At 47.7% G+C, this 26232-nt stretch overlaps 2 protein-coding genes across 2 annotated transcripts in view; both read left to right on the top strand.

Annotated features, from left to right (window-relative positions):
- Positions 1-26232, top strand: part of LOC146855735 (uncharacterized) — a 276683-nt gene that overhangs the window by 125237 nt on the left and 125214 nt on the right. The window lies entirely within an intron of this gene.
- The window catches only part of LOC146855737 (t-SNARE domain-containing protein 1-like), a 31534-nt gene that overhangs the window by 2850 nt on the left and 2452 nt on the right, over positions 1-26232 (top strand). The window lies entirely within an intron of this gene.

Below are 26232 nucleotides of genomic sequence, written 5' to 3'. Positions count from 1 at the left end.
AGTGAAAAATACAAGCTCATGTGAAAATAGATTTGCATTATTAATGGTGTTGTATACTGAACCAGTGATCCTGCTGTTCAGTATGTTCCCCGTGAAACCTGTGGTGAGAGAAGAAACAAAATGTAATATTTACATACGTGATAAATTGTGGTAAATGTATTTAGGTTTGGTAGACTAGTGATGCAATGTATCCTCTGATGCAAAACAACACTGGACAGCATTTAGCTAATAGGTAATTGAGTAACATATTAAGATACGTGAAACCCCATCATTGGTTAAAGAATTCGCCACATCTGTCCTGACATACTAGCCAAATTGTACGTTGCGCCTAACCTATCGGAGAAGGTTTGTGGCATTTTAAAATGAGAACAGAAGGCGTAATAGAAAAAAGAACGTCATGAAAAAGAGACTGCAGGTTTTACTGTGTTCGTTTTAGGATCAAAGTGCTGGAAGAAGGGGGGAGTATGTATTCTTTAAAAGTTGATAGGCATCTAGTGGAGGACCCGTCTTGTGTGTACAGGCCATAGAACCGTGGATACTCAGGTAACCAGAGATGGGGTGTTAAAGTGTCTACAACGGCACCCCCATGGCTGGTTGGTATGGTAGGCAAATGCGCTGGAGGGTGCGGGTAGCCCATCTCAAGAAAAGGACTCCTGTGTGTTGTTGTGTCCAAATAATTATTCCAAGGGCCACACTTACCACTGGCCCGCAATATTAAGAAAAATAAGGAGCAGTTGGCAACGTGAAAGGTTCAAACGTTTATTAGCCACCACAGAACTCTATATAGAGGAGCCTCGTCGATCCTCACCCATCAGGTGCGCCGAGGAAGACTGCTGGCTCCTTGACAGTAACACACTTTTATACATTATCAGTACAGCATACAAAACCTTATATGTGGAAAAGTACCAGTTAGTCCTGGCGCTCCTAATGAGCTCATGCCTATTTCTAGTTTCGGTTACACATACAAAGGGTTACTATCTTTACAGAGAAGGTCGAAAGGGTGACTCCCTTCTCGTCCCAGGTCTAGAGGAATTTGCTTGATACTCCCTTTTAGCAGATGTGACCTTGCTTCTCAGCAACTCAGCCTGTCTCCTAATAAATGCAAGAAAAGGGGGAGCAGAGGGTGTGCGGAAGAGACCACGTGATTCCCAAGTGAAAGAGCCGCAATCCAAGATGGAGGCGGTTCAGTTCTCGGCCCTTTTGTCGTGCTAAACATAACGGGGATTTCTAACCTTTGAATACACCATAACTAATCACACTATCATTAGATATACTGAGCTAATCATACCATAGTGACTTGAATACCTCAGAACGGCCCTTTTAGCGCAGCATAGCTAATAACGGGGTCAGTCTTCAAAAATACCCTCATCGATCTGCATTAAGTCATGCATCTCCTTCTGAGCCCGCTGGGTATCCATCCTGGTTTGGACGGACTTGGGCCTAGGGATGGATCGGCGGACCTGAGTAGCGCAATACGCACAACAAGCAGGTCCGCACTGTAGACAAAGGCAGCAGGTGAAAATGAACCCTACTACTCCCAAAAGAATCATGAATAACTTCCATCCCCAGGTGGTCACCAAATCCCAAAACCACCCGGACAAAGACCAAGTACCAGTCTCGGTGTGAATTTCAGAGGCTAGCCGATGCAGTTTCTGGATGGCTAAATGGACAGAAGGGGCGGAGTCAGGTATATATACACAACAGGAACTGCCGATGACTCTACAAGCTCCTCCGCGATCAGCTAGGATAACATCTAAAACAAGACGATTTTGAAGGGTCACGGGCCGGGTCGCCTGGAGCTCCACTGTGATATTAGTTAATATTCCTGCAGTAGTATTAACCACCCCTTCCACCACTCTAGATAGCCTCCTAATTTCTTTACTAGTGAGGATGGGTCCCCATATGGGCAACACCCCTTTTATGATATCAACGAAGTGTTGGGCTGGAGTGTCAGTCTGGTCAGTGGCATCATTACTGGCGGCTTCAGCTTTCAGACTCCGCCGATTTAAGGAATGGGACTTATGATAATCAGAAGGAGCTATGTAAACCGGTGGGTAAAGGAAAGATAAGTAACACCTACCTGCCCATCCTCTGGGTAGCCAAGTGTATGCGTTTTCACCGCACACAAAATAAACATTGGGAGGGGTGAGCGTTGGGGGACTGCTGAACGTCTGCAGTCTATAAGTGTAATTACATCTACTATAACCTACAAATAAATGTCCAGTACCCTGCACGCAGAAGGAGGAGGATGTATTCAGTACCGGGACCGGAATGATTTTCTCATCTGAGACATTTCGCTCCTGGAAATACTTGAAATACTCAGTAAAGTTAAAAGTCATGAAATCCAATACTTCATCCCTCAACCAGGTATCATTTTCATGATCAGTGTACACGTTCATGCAGGCGGTAGGATCAAGGGTACCATCCGTTCCCTCAGCATTAGGAGTAAAACCTTGGTGTTTCTCTATATAGGCTAGAATCAAGGCATACTCCTTCTCTGAGAATCGACGTTCATCTATAGTGTAGTGTTCATATAGCATGGATAACATTTTGAACCAGGCTTCGCAACTACCTAAATAAGATAAGGGCATTGATATAAACAAATCTTGCTTATGCATCACTGACGGGAGGAGACCACAGACCCAACAATCAGTAACATTTGTGGAACTATGAGTCTGGTGCAGCATCTCAATGAAGGCATTATGTACATATGTCTGTCGGTGCCTTTCCTTATGAGGGGCAAAGGTCTGAAAATGATGTTCCTTAGGAGCAGGGGTAGACACTATCAAGGTGTGTACAGGATGGCGGAACTCTAGATATATAAACAAACCTAAGCATAGTACAAATGATACAATCAGTATAGAAATGAAAACAATTTTAACACGCAAACTCCCTGAGGAGAACATTGGCAAATGCGGGGGAATGGTACGGGGTACTATGGGACGCCCTTCTTCAGGGACAAAACGAGCAAAAGGGTACATTTGTCTCACTAAAAGTCCAATATAATCTCGGGAAAAGGGGCTGCAAGCAGTCTGACCTGCCGGAGGGTGCTTCTTTCCTGTGTCCGTATAGAGCCTCACAGGCAGACTCCTATCGTTCAGAGCAACCAAAAAGGTAAAAAAGATAAAAACTTCTCGCGTTGGGGTCGCACTTGATGCAACCCTTGTTGAAAATAAACTCCACCTGGGCCCCCACCAATCGATCAATGTCTCTATCTTCGTTCTGAAAAGAGCTTTACTTAAAGTTCCATGCTCTCAACGAGTTCAGTCCAGTGTTCTACCAATCCTCAGGTCTTTGCCGAGGCCTCCAACTTCGCTCGCCAAGGCTAGACCTGGGATTCTCTATTTCCGGGGCCGCAGGTGATATCGATCCCGACCAGGGGTTTCAGGATTCATAAACAAAGCGGGCACAGTGGGGTCAGACGAGGAGCTGGGCTCCCAACCAGATGCCTCGCTTTGGGCAATTGGGTGGCCACAAAAAGGGGTTTCCAAGCTCACAGCACTCTCCCCTCGCCCTTCAACCTCTCTGCGGGTGTCCAGGGAAAGTGGCTCTCTAGTGCTGGGTTCGCCCTGAGTTGGCAGGCCTTCCTCCTGGTCAAGCTGCTCCCTGGGCAACGGGAGGGGAACTCGCTTAGGATGGGAGATATGGATCCAGTGCTGCTTCCCCTCAACTTTCACCGCCGTTCGCGTGGCCAGGAGCACCTGGTACGGCCGGGACCAGCGTGGATCCAAACTCGACTTTCGTTGGTAGTTTCGGACCAAGACCCACTGTCCAGGTTCTACGCTGTGTCCAGGACCCTCTGGCAGGGGCTGCAGTACGGCAGATATCTGTTGATGAATGGAATGGAGATCTTTAGTCAAAGCATACAAATAGTCAGTCAACATAGGATGGTCAATGTCCCTTAAGGATTTGGGCCGGGGTACTCCCCACACATTGGCAGGTCTGCCAAAAATTACTTCATAAGGGGAGATACCGCTCCGTGAATGGGGAGTAGTTCTCACGGACAACAGGGCCAGGGGCAGGAGATCAGGCCATTTTAATCCTGTCGTGTCCTGAAGTTTAGCCAGTTTCAACTTCAGAATCCCATTATATTTCTCAACCAGGCCCGCTGACTGAGGATGTCGGGCTGCGTGAAACTTCTGCTGGATGGACAGACCCTTGCATACATACTTAACTAAGTTAGCATTAAAATGTGTCCCGTTGTCACTCCAAATCACCCGTGGCAACCCATATCGAGGAAAAAACTCTTTTACCAGAGCTTTCGCAGTTGCCAGGGCAGTATTTTCCTTTGTGGGATACGCCTCTACCCATTTACTAAAAGTACAAATCACCACTAGCACGTATTTCAGATTGTTAACTCGCTCTAGCTGGATGTAATCCATTTGGAGTACTTCATAAGGCAGAGTGGGTGGCGCAAAATTACCCGCCAAGACGGGAATACTAACCCCAGGATTATGCTGGAGACAAATTATGCAATGCTGGACCAAGTTCCTAGCCGTCTTATGGATATTAACATTATACCAGACAGGATCCAATGTTGCACAGATGCCCTGAACTCCCACATGTGAAGGTCCGTGTGCCATGGTTACTACCGCATTTACAAATGCGTTTGGCAGTAACCATCGACATCTCTCTGACAAGTCAGTCCAACATCCATTCTCATCAAGCCACCCCACCTGTTCTTGCCAGTATGTCAGCTCTTCCGGGGTCTCTTCCTTTTGTAGCTCTTTCACACTATCTATGGTGTTGTTAAAAAACCCCTGCTTCTATCATTCTTGTTACTACAAACATGGAAGTGGTGTCAGACTGGGCCGTTTCCTTGGCGATTCGATCCGCAAAGAAATTTCCCCTCCCCACATCATCAATTATAACCTTGTGTGCACTGCATTTGACTATGGCCAAGGTCTTGGGCAATGTTAATGCGGCTAGTAATCGCTCAACCAATGGTCCATTCTTTATTTTCTCGCCATGGGATGTCAAGAATCCTCTTTCCGCCCATAACCTCCCGAAGCTATGTGCTACACCGAACGCGTACTGGCTATCGGTGTAGACATTTAGCCTTAAGCCTTTCCCCAACTCGCAGGCCCTGAATAATGCAACCAATTCGGCCGCCTGGGCCGACCGGTATGGTATCTTTGCTGCCTCGACTACCGTTTGTAGGGTAGTGATCGCATAAGCCGCAGCTGTCGTACCATCCGGTAATCTGAAACAGGACCCATCAACGTACAATTCTCCTTGGGCATCAGATAGTGGGGTGTCAGTTAGATCTATCCGGCCCTTGGTTTCTTCTTCAGTTCGAAAGATACAATCATGTATGTCTTGTCCACCGTCTCCCGAAGGGAGGGGTAACAACGTGGCAGGGTTCAAATTAAGTAATCACAAAAGAGGCACTGTTCCAAGGGGAATCAGGTCAAGAAGCGACCGTCATCCGCAAATAGAGGTGAGACAGAAGAAGAAGAGGATTGGGTCAGGGTTTAGGTACTATGGGTGACAGGGGAGACACGTTATTGTCTCTTGTTGCCCTCACACACCCCGAAGGATGTCATGCTTCATCATCGGGCGTTTGCTCCTCGTCGGGCCGGCGGTGCAATGCCCTACGGGTCCCCCGAAGGGTCTCTTTGGCGGAGATCTTTTAGAGAACTGCCGATGGATGCATGCGGGTATGTGGAAGGGAAGTACCAAAGTGAGCAGTGCAAAGAGTGTGTGCTATGTGAATTTAAAAATGCCTAAGGATACCAAACAAGTTATCATTTAATAAAGAGATATCCTTGGTATAGTAAAAAACCCGTAGGTTAATAGTTATCTGTCGAGACGTTATGTGTCTGGATAACTTAGAGGATGGTCGACATGTTTCACGCCTTGGGTGGTCACAGTGATCCTTGGCGTTTCATCAGGACCAGTGGTGGTGGTGAGATGTGAATAGTGCACAGACTAAAAAATGCGGGTAGGGTGATATTAGCCCTCTCGCTATTAAAGGGAAGGGGGGGAAGACGGTTTAGATTACCTCCATAGGTAGTGTGTGTAAAAACCAGTATGTTATGCCCCCTTTGGAACTGACCTGTAAAAGAGAAGAGAGAGAAGACAAAGGAAAAAAGCATGTTTTTAAGGTGCAGGCCACTGACATGGCAAAGGCGGGGCACACTTGTCCCCGCACAGCGCACCGGGTACCGCAGAAACATACACTACGGAACAACATGGCAAAGGCGGAGCATACTTGTCCCCGCACAGCGCTCCAGGTATCAAAGAAACAGACATTCCTGACATGACAGAGGTGGAGGCAGATAAACACACGGTGTACAAGGTATGCGTGCATTTTACACAGCGTCAGCTGTCACTGGGTGTGCGGAGGGAAGTCGGGCCCCTGCAACATGAGCCGGGTGGGCACGGAGGCAGAGGCCAAACCAGCACACTCCAAGACCATCCAACGCAGGCTCAAACACGGGGTAAAAAATCACGCTCGTGAGTGCGTACCGCTAAAAATATATATTCCCGGTTCAAAGTTTACCGAGCCCCCAACCGAAGCGTCGGGAATGCGAGCTTACCTAAAAGAGGAGTAAGTGTTTCTCCATGAGTCTGCGGCGTAGGATGCCCACACCATCTAGGGCTGTAGGCAAGGGGAACGAATTCCAGTTCAGCAGGACCCACAGGGGAGGAGGGAGGAAGTACAAGGAGTGGAAATAGCATGAGAAATTACATAGCCTAGGTCACACTCGTAATGTCGAGACTTACTTTGTGCGGGGAGGTAGGTGGAACTTCTGTAGAATACTCACGGGTTACTCAGGTGACGGCACTGGAAACCTGCCCAGTCCAGACGCCAGCTCGAAGGTGGATTGTGAGTTGCAGATACGCTGTATTTAAATGCGGTGGGCTAGTGAGAGTGGGGAGGTGCCCGTTTCCGGTTTGGCGCGAGGAGTAGTGTCTCCAGAGATCTCGACGCTCATGCGTGTTGTGTGACACTTGCCCAGATAGTCTCGCGCATGCGTGGAAATTAAAAAACAGTGTCTGCGTATGTTAAGAGCTGTGACGTACGACGCAATTCAAGTGGAGGCTGAATAGTGGTTAAAATAGAGCGTGGATTAAGTGCTCATCAATTAAAGGTACATGCACTCACGTGGTGATCGAGAGAGTGTCGTTTAACACGTCGTGGAGCCCACGGCATTGGTGGTTGAGAGACGTGTGTCTAAAGCCAAGAATGGTTAAGGGAGTAGGATGAAGATAAGGGTATAGGTAGACAGTGATCCGGGGTCACACGTCCGCCTTACAGATGTTGTAATCCGAGACGAGGGTCTCCAATAGTATATGCGTGCAAAGACAGACGTATAGTCCAGAGGAAGATGGGAAAGGCGGGTACTGGACACAGTGGTTGCCCTGGGGGTCAGTCTTAAAGTTCTGACCACGGGATGTCATCGTTCAGGCCCAGTGTGTCAGTGTGTAGGCGATGGACCCAGCGTTGTTCTTGTCTGAGGAGGGACTTACAGCTCCAGTTGGAGTTAGTTTCCAGAATAGTCCATTGGATGGCTTCACATGGGTGGCCCTTCTCCAAGAAATGGTTCGTCAATTTTGTGGCTGCGCGTGCTCGTCTGATCGTACTTTTGTGTTCACTGATCCTTTTCTTGATAGCTCTAGTCGTCATCCCTACATAGTAGAGGGTACAGGGGCATGAGATTAGATATACGCAATTCGTGGTATTGCAATTCGTATGTTTTCGTTGTTCCCATCTAATGTTGCCTAGTTGTAGTACTTTGGTGTGCTGGGTGGAAGCACATGCGCCACATGAGCCGCATGGATAGTGACCTCTGACGGCTGGAAGGTTCCAGAGGGTATTTTCTCTCGTCATCTGTGCAGGCCGGGGTCTGGTGTTAACAAGTTGATCCCTAAGGTTCTCTGTCCTTTTGAAAGCAAAGCGGGGCGCTGGAATGTTCAGGTTATCGCTGTTAATGATGTGCCAATTGCGACTGATGACCTTCTTCAGTTGATTGGAGAGTGGGGTAAAGGTGGTTACGCATGTGATCAGGTTGTTGGTTTTTGGCTCCCTTGTCTCCAGGAGGCCGTCACGGGTATTATTTCTGGCCCGCCTTTTGGCCTGCTTGATCACCTGTTGAGGGTAATGCCTTTGCTTAAGGTTTTCTGCTAAGTTCTTGGCTTGTAGTTCGAAGTCCTGTGTTTTGCTACAGTTGCGTCGTATTCTCAAGAATTGCCCGTAGGGAAGGTTTTCCCTCAGGGCTTTCGGATGATGGCTTTTGAAGCTCAGGAGGCTATTGCAATCCGTATCTTTCTTATAAGTATTGGTGTGTAGTGCTCCATTCTCAAGGCTGATGGAAAGGTCCAGGAAGGCAATCCTTTCCTTGCTAGTTGTCATGGTGAACTTGAGATGCGGATCTAGGTTGTTAATCCAATTGTAAAAGTCTTTAGTCAAGGCTAAGGGACCATTCCAAAAGACCAGAATGTCATCAATGTAGCGTTTCCAGGTCACCAGGTGTTGTTGGAAAGGGTTAGTGTCCGCAAGAATGTGAGTTGTTTCGAAATGGGACATGTATAGGCCCGCCAGGCTCGGCGCGAAGGTGCTGCCCATGCTGGTACCCTGAACCTGGTGGTAGATGGTGGTTTTATACATAAAAAAATTATTGGTAAGTGCCAATGTGATAAGTGCTGCGATGAAGGTTGCCGGGGTCTGAGTAGGGAGCTCGGATTCCTGCAGGAGGTTACTCACCACCTCGATGGTAGCACCTTGTGGTATATTGGTGTACAGTGCTTCAACATCGAATGTGAGTAGTAGATTGATGTTTTCGGTGTTCTCCTCATTGATGTTCTGGATGAGGTTGAGGACATCCCGGGTGTCCTTGAGGTATGCAGGTGTAGCTTGGACCAAAGGGCGCAGGAAGAAGTCACAGAACTGACTGAGAGGCTCCAGTAAGGACCCAATCCCTGAGACAATCGGGCGGCCTGGACAAGGGGAGACCCCCTTGTGGATCTTAGGGAGGATGTAAAAGTAAGGCATTGTCGGTGTCGAGTTTACCAAAAAAGCTGCTTCTTTGGGTGTCCTCCATCCTTCCAAGGAGGCTTCGTTGACCAGAATGCGGATCTGCCCCAGTAACGTCATTGTGGGGTCGGTCTCCAAGATTGCATAGTATTCTCTATTGCTTAATTGGCGACAACATTCCCGGTCATAGTCCTGTGCATTGAGAATCACTGTGGCACCCCCTTTGTCCGCCGGTTTGATAACAATGGTGTCGTCATTTTTGAGGGACGTCACCGCGTCTCGTAGTTTTCTCAAAGTTGTTAAAAGTCCTGGGTGGTCTCAGGAGGTTAATTTCCTTCAGGACTGCTTTTTCAAAGGTGAGAACCTCCGGTGGAACCATCCCTGTGGTGGGGGTAAACCTGGAGGGGGGTCTCAAACCTGTGTCGTCCTGTGCTGGTATTTCCGTGTCCTTGAAAAATGACCTCAATCTCACTTTGCGAAAAAGTTGATGAAGTTCTTCATTAAGTCTAAAGTTGTCCTCTTTAGGGGTAGGAACAAAGCCCAGACCTAGTTCCAGTGCTTCAACCTCGTCAGGATTAAGTACTTTTGTAGAAAGGTTAACGATCAGTTTTTTTGCTGAGTCATACTCCTGGTTGTCCTCTGTTGGTTGTTCTGGTCTTGCCATTGAACTTGTTTGTTGCCTCTTCTTCTTCCTCTGCCTCTGCCCCTGCCTCTGTTCTGAAAAGGAGGTGGAGGGGTTTGGAAGAAAGGTTGCTGGAATCCCGGTTGGGGTGGGCCGTAGGGAGGGTACCACATAGGTCCAGGGTGTGGAAATGGTTGGGCATGGAACCCGTAGAATGGTGGCAAACCTGGTGGAGGTAGTAGGCCCTGTTGGTTGGAGCGTCGGCCCCAACTTTGGTTGCTCGAGTTGCTGCCAGAGGACCGGCCTGATTGGTTAGATGTAGAGGAGCCATCATCAGAGACTGTATCATTCTCTGTGGGTTGGAAGTCCTCTTTAGTGTACGGATAAATCTTTTCCCGGTCGAATCTTTTGAGGTCCTTTTGTAATTTGGTTATCTTTTGGTTGAGCAGGTAGTCTCGATGGTCGGAGATCTCGGAGTTAATCTCCGCCAAACGGGTCTTATATGCCGAAATGCTAATGCCTGTTTTTAGGCCATTCTCAGCAATGTTAATTTTAATAACCAGAGCCTCAGATAAGCGTTTAGCCGTGCTAATGATCAAAACGATCCAGTCACGGGTGCACTTCCATGCTATCTGACTCCATTCTCTTCTGAACACAAGGTCTTCCAGGAAAATTCTTGGTGCCGTCCGTACCAGCAATCCATTGGGTGCTGCATTGGCTCTCAAGTATTCAGTCAAGACCGATCCATGGAGGGCGATCTTTACTTGTAGTTTTTTAAGGGATGCCAATGAATTCCAGTCTCCTTGCGTACTTGTACAGGCCGTGTTACCGTCACCATCTAGTAGTGACGGGGTTCTTAGGATCTCTGCTACTAGATCCTCGCCAAAGCTAAGGCCTAGGTTATCCCCCATCGTGGATAGTGACATGTCCGTGAGGAGTGAGGAGAGAGGGGAAAGAGATGGGAAGAGAGAGAGAGAGAAGGTCCGTGTGCCATGGTTACTACCGCATTTACAAATGCGTTTGGCAGTAACCATCGACATCTCTCTGACAAGTCAGTCCAACATCCATTCTCATCAAGCCACCCCACCTGTTCTTGCCAGTATGTCAGCTCTTCCGGGGTCTCTTCCTTTTGTAGCTCTTTCACACTATCTATGGTGTTGTTAAAAACCCCTGCTTCTATCATTCTTGTTACTACAAACATGGAAGTGGTGTCAGACTGGGCCGTTTCCTTGGCGATTCGATCCGCAAAGAAATTTCCCCTCCCCACATCATCAATTATAACCTTGTGTGCACTGCATTTGACTATGGCCAAGGTCTTGGGCAATGTTAATGCGGCTAGTAATCGCTCAACCAATGGTCCATTCTTTATTTTCTCGCCATGGGATGTCAAGAATCCTCTTTCCGCCCATAACCTCCCGAAGCTATGTGTTACACCGAACGCGTACTGGCTATCGGTGTAGACATTTAGCCTTAAGCCTTTCCCCAACTCGCAGGCCCTGAATAATGCAACCAATTCGGCCGCCTGGGCCGACCGGTATGGTATCTTTGCTGCCTCGACTACCGTTTGCAGGGTAGTGATCGCATAAGCCGCAGCTGTCGTACCATCCGGTAATCTGAAACAGGACCCATCAACGTACAATTCTCCTTGGGCATCAGATAGTGGGGTGTCAGTTAGATCTATCCGGCCCTTGGTTTCTTCTTCAGTTCGAAAGATACAATCATGTATGTCTTGTCCACCGTCTCCCGAAGGGAGGGGTAACAACGTGGCAGGGTTCAAATTAACACATCTTTTGTTCGTTATATGAGGTGCAAACAGGGTCAATTGGTACCCTGTAAGACGCGCACTAGTTAAGTGCTGCGTCTGTGTCCTGTTTAATAATACGTCCACCGCATGAGGCACCATCACTGTCAGATCCGTATTCAGGACTAGCCCTTCCGATTGTCTGATCGCTATGGCCACTGCCGCTGCAGCCCTCAGACAACTGGGAAGTGCTCTGGCGACATTGTCCAAAACCGCCGAGAAATATGCACAAGGCCTTTGCTTACCACCAAAGTCTTGTGTCAACACTGAAAGAGAACAACCGTCCACCTCATGCACGTAGAGCACAAAAGGTTTCCGGTAGTCAGGGGTGCCAAGCACAGGAGCAGAGCAAAGAGCAGTTTTCAGAGCGGAAAAGGCAGTCTGGCATTCATCAGTCCAAGGTAAAGGTTCATGCACATCCTTCGTAGTTAGATACAGGAAAGGTTTAGTCAAGAGAGAATAGTTAGCAATCCATTGGCGACAGTAGGAGGTTATACCAAGCAAAGCGCGGACATCACGTTGCGTGCGAGTAACAGGCATGTTAGTTATGGTTGCGATGCGCTCAGAAGTCAACCGTCTTCCCTCCTTCGACAGGAGATGACCGAGATAGGTCACCTCCGGTCGACAATATTGAAATTTAGAGAGCGACACCTTGTTACCATGAGTAGCCAAATGCTGTAGCAGGGTAACCGTGGCATCGCGGCAACCATGTTCTGTATCAGAGGCCACAAGGAGGTCGTCGACATACTGCAATAGGACATTACCTGGCGGCAATTGTAAAGAATCCAATACTCTCTTTAGGGCTTGGCTGTAGATACTAAGACTTTCGGTATACCCCTGGGGGGCGCGACAGAATCTAAAGCTGCGGCCCCCCAATGAGAAACCAAACAAATGTCTACTATCTGGATGTATGGGAATACTAAAGAAAGCATTCTTCAAATCAACCACCGAGAAAAATGTTGCAGTGGGAGGAATCATGGTCAAAATGGAATTAATATCTGGTACCACAGGATATTGGGGTACCACAATCTTGTTAATCTCTCGCAAGTCAATCACAAATCGATAGGTATCAGCATAATCAGGGGACTGGGGTACGGGGGCTCGTTTAAGAATCGGAAGAATAGGGCTGTTGCAGATGTTGGAAGTCATTTCCTCCACCACCCCTGTTTTAATCAGAACAGAAATAATGGCCAGTAAAGCGCGTTCTCTCTCGGGGGCTATTTTGTACTGTGGGATCCTCGGCAATTTGGCATTCTGTTTCAAAGTGATGGACACCGGGGAAATTTGTAGGAACCCTACGTCAGTGTCCCCCAGGGCCCAAAGATCCCTCGGGAGTTTTGCAAGCTCAGGGGGTAAGGAGTCCGTTTTTGAAAAACATTGAATGGAGGAGATAGAGGTATTCCTAATGGTCAGGTAAACTCCATCGGGGGAGCAAAAGATGCGGGCATGCAATCTTTTTAATATATCCATACCTAGGAGATTTTCCCCACACTGGGAGGTGAGGAGGAAAGGCGATTCTATCGTTACCGGTCCCAGAGTAAGGGAAAGTGGCTTAGAAATGGGGCTCACCACCGGAGTTCCAGAGAACCCCACGGACACATTAGTCTGGCCAGACAGAGCGGCCCCCGGGACCAGGGCACGTGAAACAGAACTGTTCATAGCCCCTGTGTCAACCAAAAACTTACCTGATGCATCCAGTAATTGTGCATGGACATAAGGTCCAGCTTGATCTATCGGGATTGACACATGCCCCTTACTCTGCCCTTGGCTGTCCTATGCTTGAGTATATCCGGAGCCTTCGTCCGTCACACGTCCGTCATGGTAGTACTGCTTACCTTGGCTTTGGTCAAAATAATTCTGACTGTTCTCACCTCGGGCTGCCTGTTCTTGTCTCGTGTATCCACCCCGGTGCCCACTCATTCTTCCACGACCCCTTGAAGCAGTATTCTGCTCATACAACAACGGGCACTGTGCTCTCCAATGCCCCTCCTCTTTACAGAAAGCACATTGATTTATGCCTAGATCTGTTCGCCCGGCTGTTTGCGCGGGTCCCGCCCCTCTTGGAGCGAAATTCTGCAACCCTCTTCTTCTTCCTCTACCCCTCTCCACTTGCTGCAGTAACACTCGTGTTTTCAAATCTTTCGACTTTCTTTCTGTCTTATCCTTGCTCTCATTTTCCCGATGCTCATAATACTGAGCCATGCTTAGTATTGTGGAAGGCGTGGTGGTCGTCCAGGTACTCTCAGCTGCCTGTAACCGGGCTGATACCTCAGGTAGCAAATTGGTTACGAATCTATTGACAAATAAACGCACACCCCCCTCCGTGGCCAGGTCCTGTCCGCTGAAATCAATGAATACTCCCTCAAACCTCGTGAAAAAATCGGATACACTTTCATCCTTCTTTTGCTTACAAGCCGTCAGTTTATCCCAATCTACTTTCCTGGGTGGGATCAATGAATTCATATAGGTTATTATTTTTTCAGGCAAGGTCAGTATCTCAGGTCGGGGCTTGTTCCCCGGTTTACGATCTCTATCCCAGTTTCTCAGTTGGTCCCATGTCCCACCAAATTCCGTAACATGGTCCTGGTCATGTACCTGGCGCCAAATGTCCACCGGTACTTATAAGGCAAAGAATAATTCAATATCCGCTAACGTCATTACTGCTGATGAGGCGGCCTCGGTCAGTTCCTTGTAATATGCAGTGGGGTTTTTTCCAGGATCTGGCAACTGGCTTTTTAGGGATAATACCTCACTCTGCTTCTAGGGGGTATAGACCCATTGTTCCTGGAACCGGGCGTCTATTCCCGGGCGGGTAACGACACCGTGGGCATCCACCACCTCAGCAACTTCCGGATGGAAGATAGGGTGCACTTCTCGCATAGGGAACTGGGAGAATCCGGCGGGAATGGCAGACTGTAAACGAGTTCTATAAGAAACCAAAGTCTGCACCTTCCCATACACCTCTTCCGGCGTCAACTGAGATTTGTGAATCTGATCAAGGATATCATACAATATAGCCGGAGCTCTCCCTCCCTGGTGTACCTGTTCCCATACAGAAATAAGATGGTTGGCCATATGTTCCAGTGCATGCTGTTGCATCACCGGTTCGTAGTCTTTCATGGTACTCCAAATATCAGAAAGAGTATAAATAGGATGTCGCATCCACTGGGACGCTTGTGTGGCAATAGTTTCTCTTTCTTCCGCTCCCAAGGCAGAACGAGTGAACAACCTCCTACCCTCCGTTAGACTGGCCGGATGTATCGGAGTAGTCACAGCTGTTACCGGCGTTGTACTGGCGGAGGAGGAGGGCAGAACAGAAGGGGAAGACATTGACCCCGGCAACAGCGGAGGGGTCCCGGCTGCAGCTGCTGTCAATAAATTAGGCAGCATGGCCATAACTTCAGACACAGATGTCGGCAACCGGGAGAGGTTCGGCAGGGAGGGAGGGGTAGAAGTGGCCGGGGGAGCCAAAGCCGAGGCCCCCAGAGACATATTTGGGGCCGGGGCCGAGGCCCCTGACACCTCCGGATATATCCTCTGCGGTACATAAGGGGGCGGGGGCCTGGTGTCCAATAAATCCTCTATTTCATCTTCCGCATTCGGGCGGGTCACATAGCTCTTATCAACCTTTAATCTAAATTCGCGATTCATGCAATCCAATCCCTTTTCTACTCTGTCTCGGTCATAGGCCATAGCTTTCTGAGTAACATTCTGTCCTGCCTTGGCTCTAGCTACTTTCTCTTCCCTTATTCGCCGTTGTTTGGCCTCCTTCTGCCATGCGATTAGAGCATCGAACATAGCCTGCCTACTGCGCCTAGAAAACAGTTGTTCCTGTAGGAACGCAATTTTCTTCTCATCAAACGAACCCGTCTTGGGCCATCTTAACTCCTCATTTCCCTTAGTATACTTATGCCACAGAGTGCAGAACAATAAGGGAGAGATCCCATGTTTGACATACATAAAATGGCTAGGACTGCCCTCCGGCGGGGTGGGTTGGCTCTCAGCTAATCTGGAGTCACTTGTTCGGCAGCAGCAGCCAAAACAATTCAGTTTACTAAAACAGGACATTTTGGTTAGTTTTCAGACATGTACACACAAAACAACGATCAACACGAATCATACATAATATACAATCGGTTATCAGAGAACCAAGCCCGTCGACTCTGGTTCACAGTTCAGACACCAAACTGCACGCGGGATTCCGGCCACCCTTCCGGCTCACCACTAAGACCAGCTCCCAACGAGGACTTGCCCCGTCAGGAGTATGCCTTGTGGCTACCCAGTCTAGGTCGCAGGTCCTTCCACGTGCAATCCGTCTATATTCCTCCGGCGCGCTGTTTTAATCAAACCAATACGATCTGTACGTACTTCGAGTCAAACCACTGTAACGCTAACCCGACCAAGCAAGGCACCACCCTCCGGTGCGCGCCTTCAAATCAATGCACCGCTGTCCAGCGCGAGCTTCAAACAAATGCAGCCAGTGTTCAAATCAAAAAATGCATCGTTCTCAACGAATGCTCTTAAATCAATCAAATAGCACACCGTCCTCAACGCGTGCTTCAACAAAAATAATGCACCGTTTACAACGCGTGCGTCAAATCAAATCAATCTATACTCACCGGGTGCACCCAGATACGAATGTTCATTCTCCGCTGCCAACTTCTCCCGACCAAATCAGTCCATTTTCTGGGTTAAGCCCGTAGGACCCCGGTGAAGGGTGACTAGCAGCAGGGGACGTACCGAAAAGTCGCGCAGGGTGGGAGAAATCCTCAGGCTCCTCTCCCGCCAACCGGTCAGGACGCCCCCAATCCCACCACCCGAATACGGGGGGGGAAAGACCCTCTCACGGGGTCCCTTCGTGGTCGCCAACTGTTGTGTCCAAATAATTATTCCAAGGGCCACACTTACCACTGGCCCGCAATATTAAGAAAAATAAGGAGCAGTTGGCAACGTGGAAGGTTCAAACGTTTATTAGCCACCACAGAACTCTATATAGAGGAGCCTCGTCGATTCTCACCCATCAGGTGCGCCGAGGAAGACTGCTGGCTCCTTGACAGTAACACACTTTTATACATTATCAGTACAGCATACAAAACCTTATATGTGGAAAAGTACCAGTTAGTCCTGGCGCTCCTAATGAGCTCATGCCTATTTCTAGTTTCGGTTACACATACAAAGGGTTACTATCTTTACAGAGAAGGTCGAAAGGGTGACTCCCTTCTCGTCCCAGGTCTAGAGGAATTTGCTTGATACTCCCTTTTAGCAGATGTGACCTTGCTTCTCAGCAACTCAGCCTGTCTCCTAATAAATGCAAGAAAAGGGGGAGCAGAGGGTGTGCGGAAGAGACCACGTGATTCCCAAGTGAAAGAGCCGCAATCCAAGATGGAGGCGGTTCAGTTCTCGGCCCTTTTGTCGTGCTAAACATAACGGGGATTTCGAACCTTTGAATACACCATAACTAATCACACTATCATTAGATATACTGCGCTAATCATACCATAGTGACTTGAATACCTCAGTGTTGCCGCGGGTGTGACATAACATGTCGGCCGATAAAGGCCAGTACAGGAAAGTAGAAATGGCGGGAAAACCGGGAGCGGGCTGGGAGCCCGCTGGGCTGCTGGTGTAGCCTGAACGTAGCGGCCGGTGCAGGGGACTCGGGCTCTCAGTGATAGCTGATCCTGCCTGATGGGAGAGGCAGTGGGAAGTGCAAGGTGTACAAAACCGGAAACAGGCTGGAGGCCTGGTATGCTGCCCCAGTAAGGTGGACATCTAGGGGTGGAAACAGTACTTGCCGCTAATTTGCGGCATCTGTGACGAGAGGCACACGTCCACAGGGCAGGAGACCGAAGCCCTGGGACTGCTCTTGTTATATAGTGCCGATCTGAGGGAGTGCAGGTGCTGTGAGCCGCTGACGGCGACCGAAAGTCTGCCGGAAGTGAAAGACTCAAGGGAGTTGTTGTTCATGTGTCTCTCAAGCTGGGGCGGTCTGGCAAGTACGAAACGAAATTGGCTCTGAAATGGAAATCGGTGCTTCCTAAGGTGCTAGTGAAATGACGGAAGAATGTTAAAAAATCAGACAATGCTCGGGAGGGCGATGTGGCAGGTTCAAGCCCCGATTATGGGCGAGCCGGCAGGATCAATGGCAAAATAGGAATGCAGGCGCCTCTAATATGGGTCGGAACGACGACATCCCCTGGTTGGCACTCTCCTGAGCAGCATACACTGTTTGTTGTACACCACTTTGCTCTCCATACCGCCCTAGGAGGATGCCCCCCCCCCCCTTTTTTACCCCAGACAGCAGCCTGTCCCACCAGACCGCAAAAGCCAGCAGCCTCATTACTGGGCAATGACGCGTCTCACATATGGAGTTGTCAGGTCTACCATGCAACTTGAACCAGTTGTCTGTTTCTCTTGTGTGTCGCTCATACGTTTAGCCTACCTCCTCCTCCATGCTCCCCACCATCAGCATGTTACATTGTGGTGGCAGTACCATCCTCTTTCCCAGCCACACCACTGTCTCCACTGTACCGGGCTGCAATTCAAACCTTTGGATCAGGACTCTATTGACTCTATTTCTGCCGGCTCGCCTGCATTCTTATTTTGCCATTCATCCTGCCGGCTCACCCGCAATCGGGGCTTGAACCTGTCACATCGCCCTCCCTAGCGATTTCCAGATTTTGTAAACATCTTTCAGTCATTTCACTAGCACCTTAGGGAGCATCGATTCCCATTTCAGAGCCAATCTCGGTTCGTACTTGCCTGACCGCCCCAGCTTGGGAGACACATGAACTACATCTCCCTTGAGTCATCCACTTCCGGTCGCCTGTGCCCGACTCCTGGGTACCTACCTATCCTCCAACTACCCAATTACCCAACTTACCTCTCGAAGTGGTGGTGGCACCTGAAGAATCTTCGTCCCTGAGCTTGCAGCCTTTGTTCGTCCTTGAGCTTCTCCATAGCAATCCATTGAGCGCCCGAAGGCTCAAAAGCACCCTGCACCCAGCCGCCCGAGTGGCTCTGGCAGTGTAACTTCTACTCCTACCTACTTCCCCATTTGGCCTGAGCAAGTGACCAGGAGCCCAGCTCCCACAGCCGCGTGGCCTGCTAGTCAGCAGCCACCAACCAAGGGCCCCCTGCCTCCCTTAGGATAACATTGGGCCTAACTCACTTTGCACCCGGCCGCCCCAGTGCCGCTGAGGGTGTAACAACTGTACTTACCTGATCCTGGGTGACCCCCGAGTCTGTGCCCAGAAACTTAACTCTGCCAGTCGAGTACTTACCGAAAAGCCGATTACTCACTTTTCTTCCATAGGGTAACATTGACTGGTTTCTTCTGAAATTTCTTCGACGCGTGGAGTTTCTAAAACTAAAAATATTCACCTAAACTCAACGAAAACGGAAATACTCACCTGCTATTAGGAGAGATCCCAGTGCTGGATCTTGGTGCACAGCACTGACCCTAAAAAGTACTCACAACCGTACTTACCCAATTTTCTTCCATAGGAAATCATTGACAGTTTTTCTGTGAAATATCTTCTAAGGGTCGATTTTTGCAAACTACAAATATTCTTTAAAAATCGTACCAACTGTGAAAACGCAATTACTTACCTGTTTTAGATATAGGTCCCAGTACTGAGCCTAGGAGCCCAGCACTGGATTACAAAAGTAACGAGAACATACTTTACCCGTAACTTGAATTTTCTTTCAAAGGAAACCATTGACTGTTTTTCTATGAAATTTCTTCAAAGTGCCGATTTTGCAAACTTATAAATATTGCCTAAAAATCGCCTGTATAACTTAAACGCAGTTTCTCAACTGCTTACAGGTGGTACACTAGTGCTCAATCCAGGATCCAACACTGACCTAGAAAAAGGAACCATAACCCCACTTACCTGCTAAGTGAATTTCCTTCCATAGGATAACATTGGTAATGTGATCAGAAAAAGTTTCTAAGTGTCAACTTTTAAAATAGCAAAATATTGCTTAAAAATCACAACAGTAACTAAATCGAATTTACTCACTTATTTCCAAGAACTGTCCCAGGACTGAATCTAGGATCCAGTCCTGGAGTTAGAAAAGTAATCCTGAAAGTAATCAATTGCATACAACTTTAAATTCCCGTTGACCTCAATGTATTATTGTGCTTGAAATTGTGTTGCCTATAGCAACAAACTGTAACTATTACCTACAAAAGTCAACTGCATATTGCAAAGTGTTTAACTAAAGCATCTCATTCTGAGAAAGTATATTTTAATACCTATTGTTGGTTCTAAAATAAAACAACCATATATTTTTATACAAACCATTGGCCTGAGTGTGTCAGACCATTGGCTGACTGAGTGTGTACAACAAATGCTTTACATTGACGAAGAGGTGTGGTGCCGAGGACAGTGCGATTGACTCCGGAATCTGGGGATCACGGTTTGATCCCCAGCGCCGGCGGCAGATTAGCCCACCACCATGTGACTCTGCGTAATAGCTTGCTTAATCTTCCCGGCGGCCCCCAGCACCTAGAGACCCTTACAGGTGATTGTTCGTGCTTTACAAATGTGGATTATTTGGGAATAGTATATATAGAGCCACTTTCCTACAGGAACGCCCACTTTGCATCTCATTAGAGATGCAAATCTGGGCATTCAGTAAACAGGCGCTAAGGCAAGGACTCACGCGATAGCGTGACCTTGCTGATATAGCGATAAAATTATCGCTGCTTTTCGTCCGAAAACGGCCGCAAAAGCGGCAATTTTTTAGCACCGCCTTGTAGATATGCCCCTAAGTTGTACAGACCTGAATAATAATCTACTTTTCTGCCCCTCACCCAGCTCTTCGGTACCTTAACAGCATAGTCTAAGCACTCAACCCTGCTCTGTGTGGATAACTTATGACTGGCCCTGAACCTCTGTCAGTATTTTTTCAGGTGTAAGCCCAAACTTATTGGTTAAGATGGCCTTCATCACAGTGTAGCAGGTCTGGTCCCCCACCTCTAGTGTAAGAAGAGTCTCCCTCCCCATCATGGACATGTACCTGCATTCTCTACTACCCCAGAACTCCTCTGGGACCTTGTGCATTCTTAGAGCCACTTCATGGGCAGCAAATCACTTGTCCACATCATCCTTCACCTCCTTGCTAGCCACCATATCCTTGGGTATTCTGACTCTTGACTCATGTAAAGACACTGCAGGTATGCTGCCACCATTACTGTTACTGGACCCTGCTTGCAGGGCTCTGATATCCAGCTCTCTGAGGTTGAGCTCATGGCGAAGTTTACTCTCCTTCAAAGCCATCCTCCTCTCCTCCAGAGCTGGCTTCCTCTCTAGCTTTAGCTTGCCAAGCTCTAGCTTTAACTATCTCTCCTCCCTCCTGTCTGCCAGCTCCTCTGGGGACAGGTTCTTGGAGGAAACGCTGCTGCCTGCTTTGGGACCCACTACTGCTGCTGGCAAGTTGCTGGCCCCGTCTACAGGCAGGTCCAGAGCCACGGCAGACTCCAGAATCAGCTCATCTTCTTACTCAGGACTTTCATTTTCCTGATTTAGGTTCTCATTTCCTACAACCCGGGACTTAGCCCAGGCCCTCATGGCCTTCTGCAGCTCTACCTACCAGGTGAAGCCTCTCTTTGAAACAGTGTAAGACTCTAACCTGGCCAGATCAAATTCCAAAACTTCAGGTGCAGTTGCAGGTGTAGCGTCTCCAAATTGAGGTTATTTTAGCAAGAAAAATCAAAAGGCCAATCCGGGAGAATTGAAAAAAATAAAAATGATCTAAGTATAGAGTTGTAGTGAACAATCAGTTACCTTATGGTATTTCACAAACACAAGTCCTATCCTCACCACTGATCACCAATGTTAGAAGCTGGGTTTCTGGCTGGCAAAGGTGTGCACCCTGTCCAAGTAGGGATCACAATCCTTGTCAGGGTAAACACTAAAAGATAACCTGCGCTCATGCTCTGGTACCTGGCACAGAGTAGTCAGGCTTATCTTAAGAGACAATGTGTAGAGTACTTTTGCAAAACACACACACACAGATACAAAGATTAACACAATGAATACATCACAAAAAGACTCCACACAAATTTAAAGAAATCGGTTATTATATTATAAATAAAACAAGACCAAAACGACAAAAATCCAATGCATAGAAGTTGAGATATTCAATTTTAAAGGAATAAATGCAGCAAAGCACTTAGAAGCAAGTAGCACTAAAAGGGATACTTTAGGCCACGCTGGACCGGGTCAAAGTCAAAGGGGCATATTTACAAGGAAACTGCCGGAGTGTGGTGTTAATACAAAATTGCTAATGCTGCTCTCCAACAGTTTCAAATCGCAGGGATGCACCTTATTTACAAGAATGTGGTGCACCACTGCATTTCCCCTAGCGTTGGCGATAAATATAGATGCCTAGCGCCAACACAGGCACCCTTGCACCCTAGTGCAATTTTACCTATGTTGCAGGGAATGATAGTTCATGTGCAGGAAGGCGTCCCTTCCTGCACATAAACAATCAATAATGGCGATTTGTAACATCTATGTGTGCTGCAGAATGCAGCACACACAGAAGTTGCCAAATGTAATTTTTAAATGGTTGTTTATGTGCAGGTAGGGACAATAATGGCGATTTGCTGTTTCTAAATGTGCTGCATTCTGCAGCACACATAGAAACAGCAAAAACGAGGAGAAATTATTAATTTCTCCTCATTGCGTCTGTTTAAGACCATGTTTTCCCTGGTCTTATTTTTGGTGCTGCCCCATATTTATGCCACCCTTGTAAATAGGGGACAGCGTCAAAAAGCAATGGGTGTTGCGGTGTAACCCATTGCCCTCCCCTATGCCGCAGGGGAGTGCTGCCGTAATGGGCATAATTACAAGGTGGTATCAAGTGACGTCAAGTGGCTTAACGTCACCTTGTAAATATGGAGCAGGGCATTGTGCCACAGAAGGTCATTAAAAGTGACGTTCCTGCGGCACAATGCCCTTGTAAATATGCTCCAAAGTTCAGGCTGACCATGATGGAGTGCTAGCCGGCTACCTTACCCACTCACGACCCGGTGAACAAAGTACCTTTCCTTGTCGCAAACAGCGAGATGCTTCGATCTTCTCCACACAGGGAAGGCGATGCGTCAGTTCAGAAGACAGGTGCTGGCATCAAGAGGCGTCGAGCAATGTGCCAGATTCTGCCACACAGTCGAAGGGATGCATCGATCTCACCAACTTGCAGCAGGGGCGATATGCTGTCCCATGCGTCGACCTCTGGAGGCAAAGCGATGGTTCCGATGCAGTGCGCCGATTTTGCTTCCTCAACCGGTCCGATGCACCGGATCTGCTGCAAGCAAACAAGAGATGTGTTGAAATCTGTGTTGCAAGTATCTGGTCCACTTCAAGTGAGCCAGGCACAGGAGCAGGGGTAGAGGATTTGATTTCCCTAAGACCCAAGCAACAGGAGGCAAGCCAACAAGCCCTTGGAAATCACTGGAGGGAAGGCAGAATCCAGCTTTCCTTCAGCAGAGTCAGAGAGCAAAAGGCAGCAGGGCAACACAAGAGAAACGCAGGCCTTCCAAGTCTGTAGTACAAAGATGAGTCCTTTAAGCAGCACAGCAGTCCTTTTGACAAAGGTTCAGTTCAAGAGCCAAAAGTGTCTGATTTTAGAGGGTCAGAGACCCAGTACTTATATCCAGAAGTGCGTTTGATGTGGGGTGAGATCAAAGCAGCTCTCTGAACTACATGGGTTCCCTTTTCAGCACCGTCCTGTCTGCCAGGCTATCTATGGGGGATAAATCAGCCCTTTATGTGAGAACAGGACACTGCCTATTCAAATGAAGTGGTAGCCCCTCCCTTCCATCCTGCCCAGGCAAGGCCATCAGAATGCAGATGTAGGTACTTAGATACACCTATCCTTCCTGTAGTTCGGCTGTCTCGAGGGAATGCACAAAGTGTAGCTGTCACCCATCCCCAGCGTGTATTGGAGACCGGAAGTCAGGCACACAGAGGAGTAAGCGAAGAGAAATGGCCACTTTCTAAAAGTGGCATTTCTAAAATAGTAATGTTAGATTCATCTTCATCAGTAAGGAAGATTTATCATTACCATTCCAAAGATATGAAACATGAAAAATCTACTCCTCTCTGAGCAGTAATTACAGCTTAAATGTGTTTTAAGAAATTGCCAACGCTAGCCTATGAGGGGAGTAGGCTTCACAGTAGTGAAAAATTAAATATATGCTGTTTGTCAGTAACAGGACATGCAAAGCATTAAAGTACTTACATAGCACCCTGCCCTTAGGGATACCTTGGGCCTATCTTAGGAGTGATTTATATGTAATAAAAAGAGGGGTTTATGGTTTGGCAAGTAGTTTTAAATGCCAAGTGGAAGTGGCATTAAACCGCACCCACAGACACTGCAGTGGCAGGCCTGGGACAGATTTGAAAGGTTACTTCTGTGAGTGGCTCAATCAGTGCTGAAACCCACTAGTAGCATTTAACTTACAGGCCCTGGATATATGGTATACCACTTTACAAGGGACATACAAGCAAGTTAAATATGTCAATCAGGTATACACCAATTACACACATGTTAAGGGATGATGCACATGCACTTTAGCACTGATTAGCAGTGGTAAAGTGCTCATAGACCGAAGGCCAACAAAAAGAGTTAAGCCAAAACAGGAGGAAAGCAAAATGTTTGTAGTGACCCTTCAGAGAGGGCCATTTTCCAACAGGTCCTAATTCATATTCCTTTCAGATTCAGACACCGGCTTGCACCATTCAGATGTTTGATTGCAGGTGTGCAAATGTGCCAAACTGTACAAAATCTAAGGGGCATATTTTTCAATAAGTTGTATCGCCTTTGTGCCATGCAAAGGGGTGGAAGAGCTATGCAACTACTAAGTTAGATTTATCAAGCCATGCAAGTCTACCTGAGTGGCTTGACAAATCTTGAGTAACGCAACACCGCGCAAATCGCTGCGTTGCATTACTCTGCCCCAGGGAGGCGTTCCATAGGTGGAGCGTAGGGGTGTTTCCAAGCATCCACCCATGGATTTTTGCACATGTCCATTTACCATTACTGGTAAACCTGGGAATGCGTCAGAACGTTAAGCCTTCCCAGGTGAGCTGCAATGAAGAGAAACATCTTTCTTTTTCCTCAATATTTCCTCTTTCTTTGTGTGCTGCATTGGGCAAAGCACATAGAAAGAGCAAAATGCCTCAGGGGATGGTTTCTGCATGGGAAAGTGTCCCTTCCTGCGCAAAAACAACCCTGCTTATAATTCAAGCCCCCTTGCATCATGGTGCAAGAGTGCCTGCATTTGCACTAAGCAGCATATTGTGCAAGGAAAAGACAGGCATGTGCTGTATAATGTTAAATACGACCCATTCATGCCCTTTCCTGATCACACGGCACAGCGCAGATATATGTGCCCTTGAGTTTGTACACCTTGAAACAGGGAAATGTGCTATTCTCACGGTATCCCACAGTCCCATGTCCAAAACTCAGAGTGATGCGTAAACTACCCACTCACTGCTAAATATCACACTCTGTGGTTTTAGTATTTTCCAGGTGCACAACTTGCTCAAATAACACTCAGGGGCTTATTTACAAGAGGCCTGCACTGCCGGAGTATCACTGTTTTTGACGCTCCGTTGGCGCAGGCCTCTCGGTCATATCTATGTGGAGATGTTAAGCCACCCTTCGTGGCTTTGCATGGTCTCATTGATATGGAGTAAGGCAGGACAGCGCAAGGCACTGTGTTGCCTCACTCTGCGTTAAGGAGGCGTTCCATGGGCATTGAGGTGGGTGTTTCCACTCAACACTCATGGATTTTGACGCTGTCCCAGAGTTACAAAATCATGTGAACCTGGGACAAAGCCAAAACCTTACACCTTCCCAGAGCAGGCGTAACGAGGAGATAGGTTTTTATTATTTTTCTGCGTTTTTTCCTCTTTCCATGTGTGCTGCATTCTGAAGCACACATAGAAGGAGAAAAAGCATTTGCAATGAACTAGGTCTCGCATTTACGAGAGTTTGTAAATTACAATGCCTTTTATTTATGTGTTGTTTTTAAAACAGATAAATAAAAGGCATTGTCATTTACAATGCCAAAAGCTCAAATTCTCGCAAATGTGAGACCTATTGCTTTTTGGAAAATAGTGCTCATAGGCTGTAAATAAAGCCTACTGAGTTACAACACTCGTAACATGGGTGTCGCCATGGGAGGTTACAAAGTGAGACAAGCCAGTACTAAGGAGGGACTACTAAGCCTATTGACCAATGAACAGCCACAGTTTACAGCGGACAATGACACAAGCCAATGAAAAATATGGGCAGAGAGTGGGCGGAGTTTCAAGTCTATCTGAATACAGCATGCCTCGCAGAGCAGCGCATGCGCTGCCCAGGCTCGACCTAAAAACGGCTCCATGAATTGTTTTTGTGCAGGAAGGTGCCCCTTCCTGCACAAAAATAATTCTGCCAGCCATGCATCCTGCCCTACGCCAATTTGTTGTAAATGAGGCCCTCAATTGTCATGGCGCTATAAACAGTGAAACAAAGCATAATTGTTGATGCGTTCTTTTAAGATGTCATCCCAAACAATGTTATGATGTTCGACTGACTTCCAATGTATTGCACTTCATGCAGTTAATGTGAGAAATTAAAAAACAATACCGATTAGAAGTATTTAACTACAAATGTGTGTTAATCTCCCTACAACATTTTACCTTGCTCGCAATGGCTAAACTTTTCCGTATATATTGGTATGAAATATTAACTGTTGTGTACTTGGTGGTGGAGGAACAGGGAGGGGGCTCATCATGAAAAAGTGTGGCGAGACTTAAAGAAATA

Source organism: Triturus cristatus, chromosome 4_1 (assembly GCF_964204655.1).
Source record: "Triturus cristatus chromosome 4_1, aTriCri1.1, whole genome shotgun sequence".
Lineage (NCBI taxonomy): Eukaryota > Metazoa > Chordata > Amphibia > Caudata > Salamandridae > Triturus > Triturus cristatus.
This window is presented reverse-complemented; position numbering and strand designations above follow the sequence as displayed.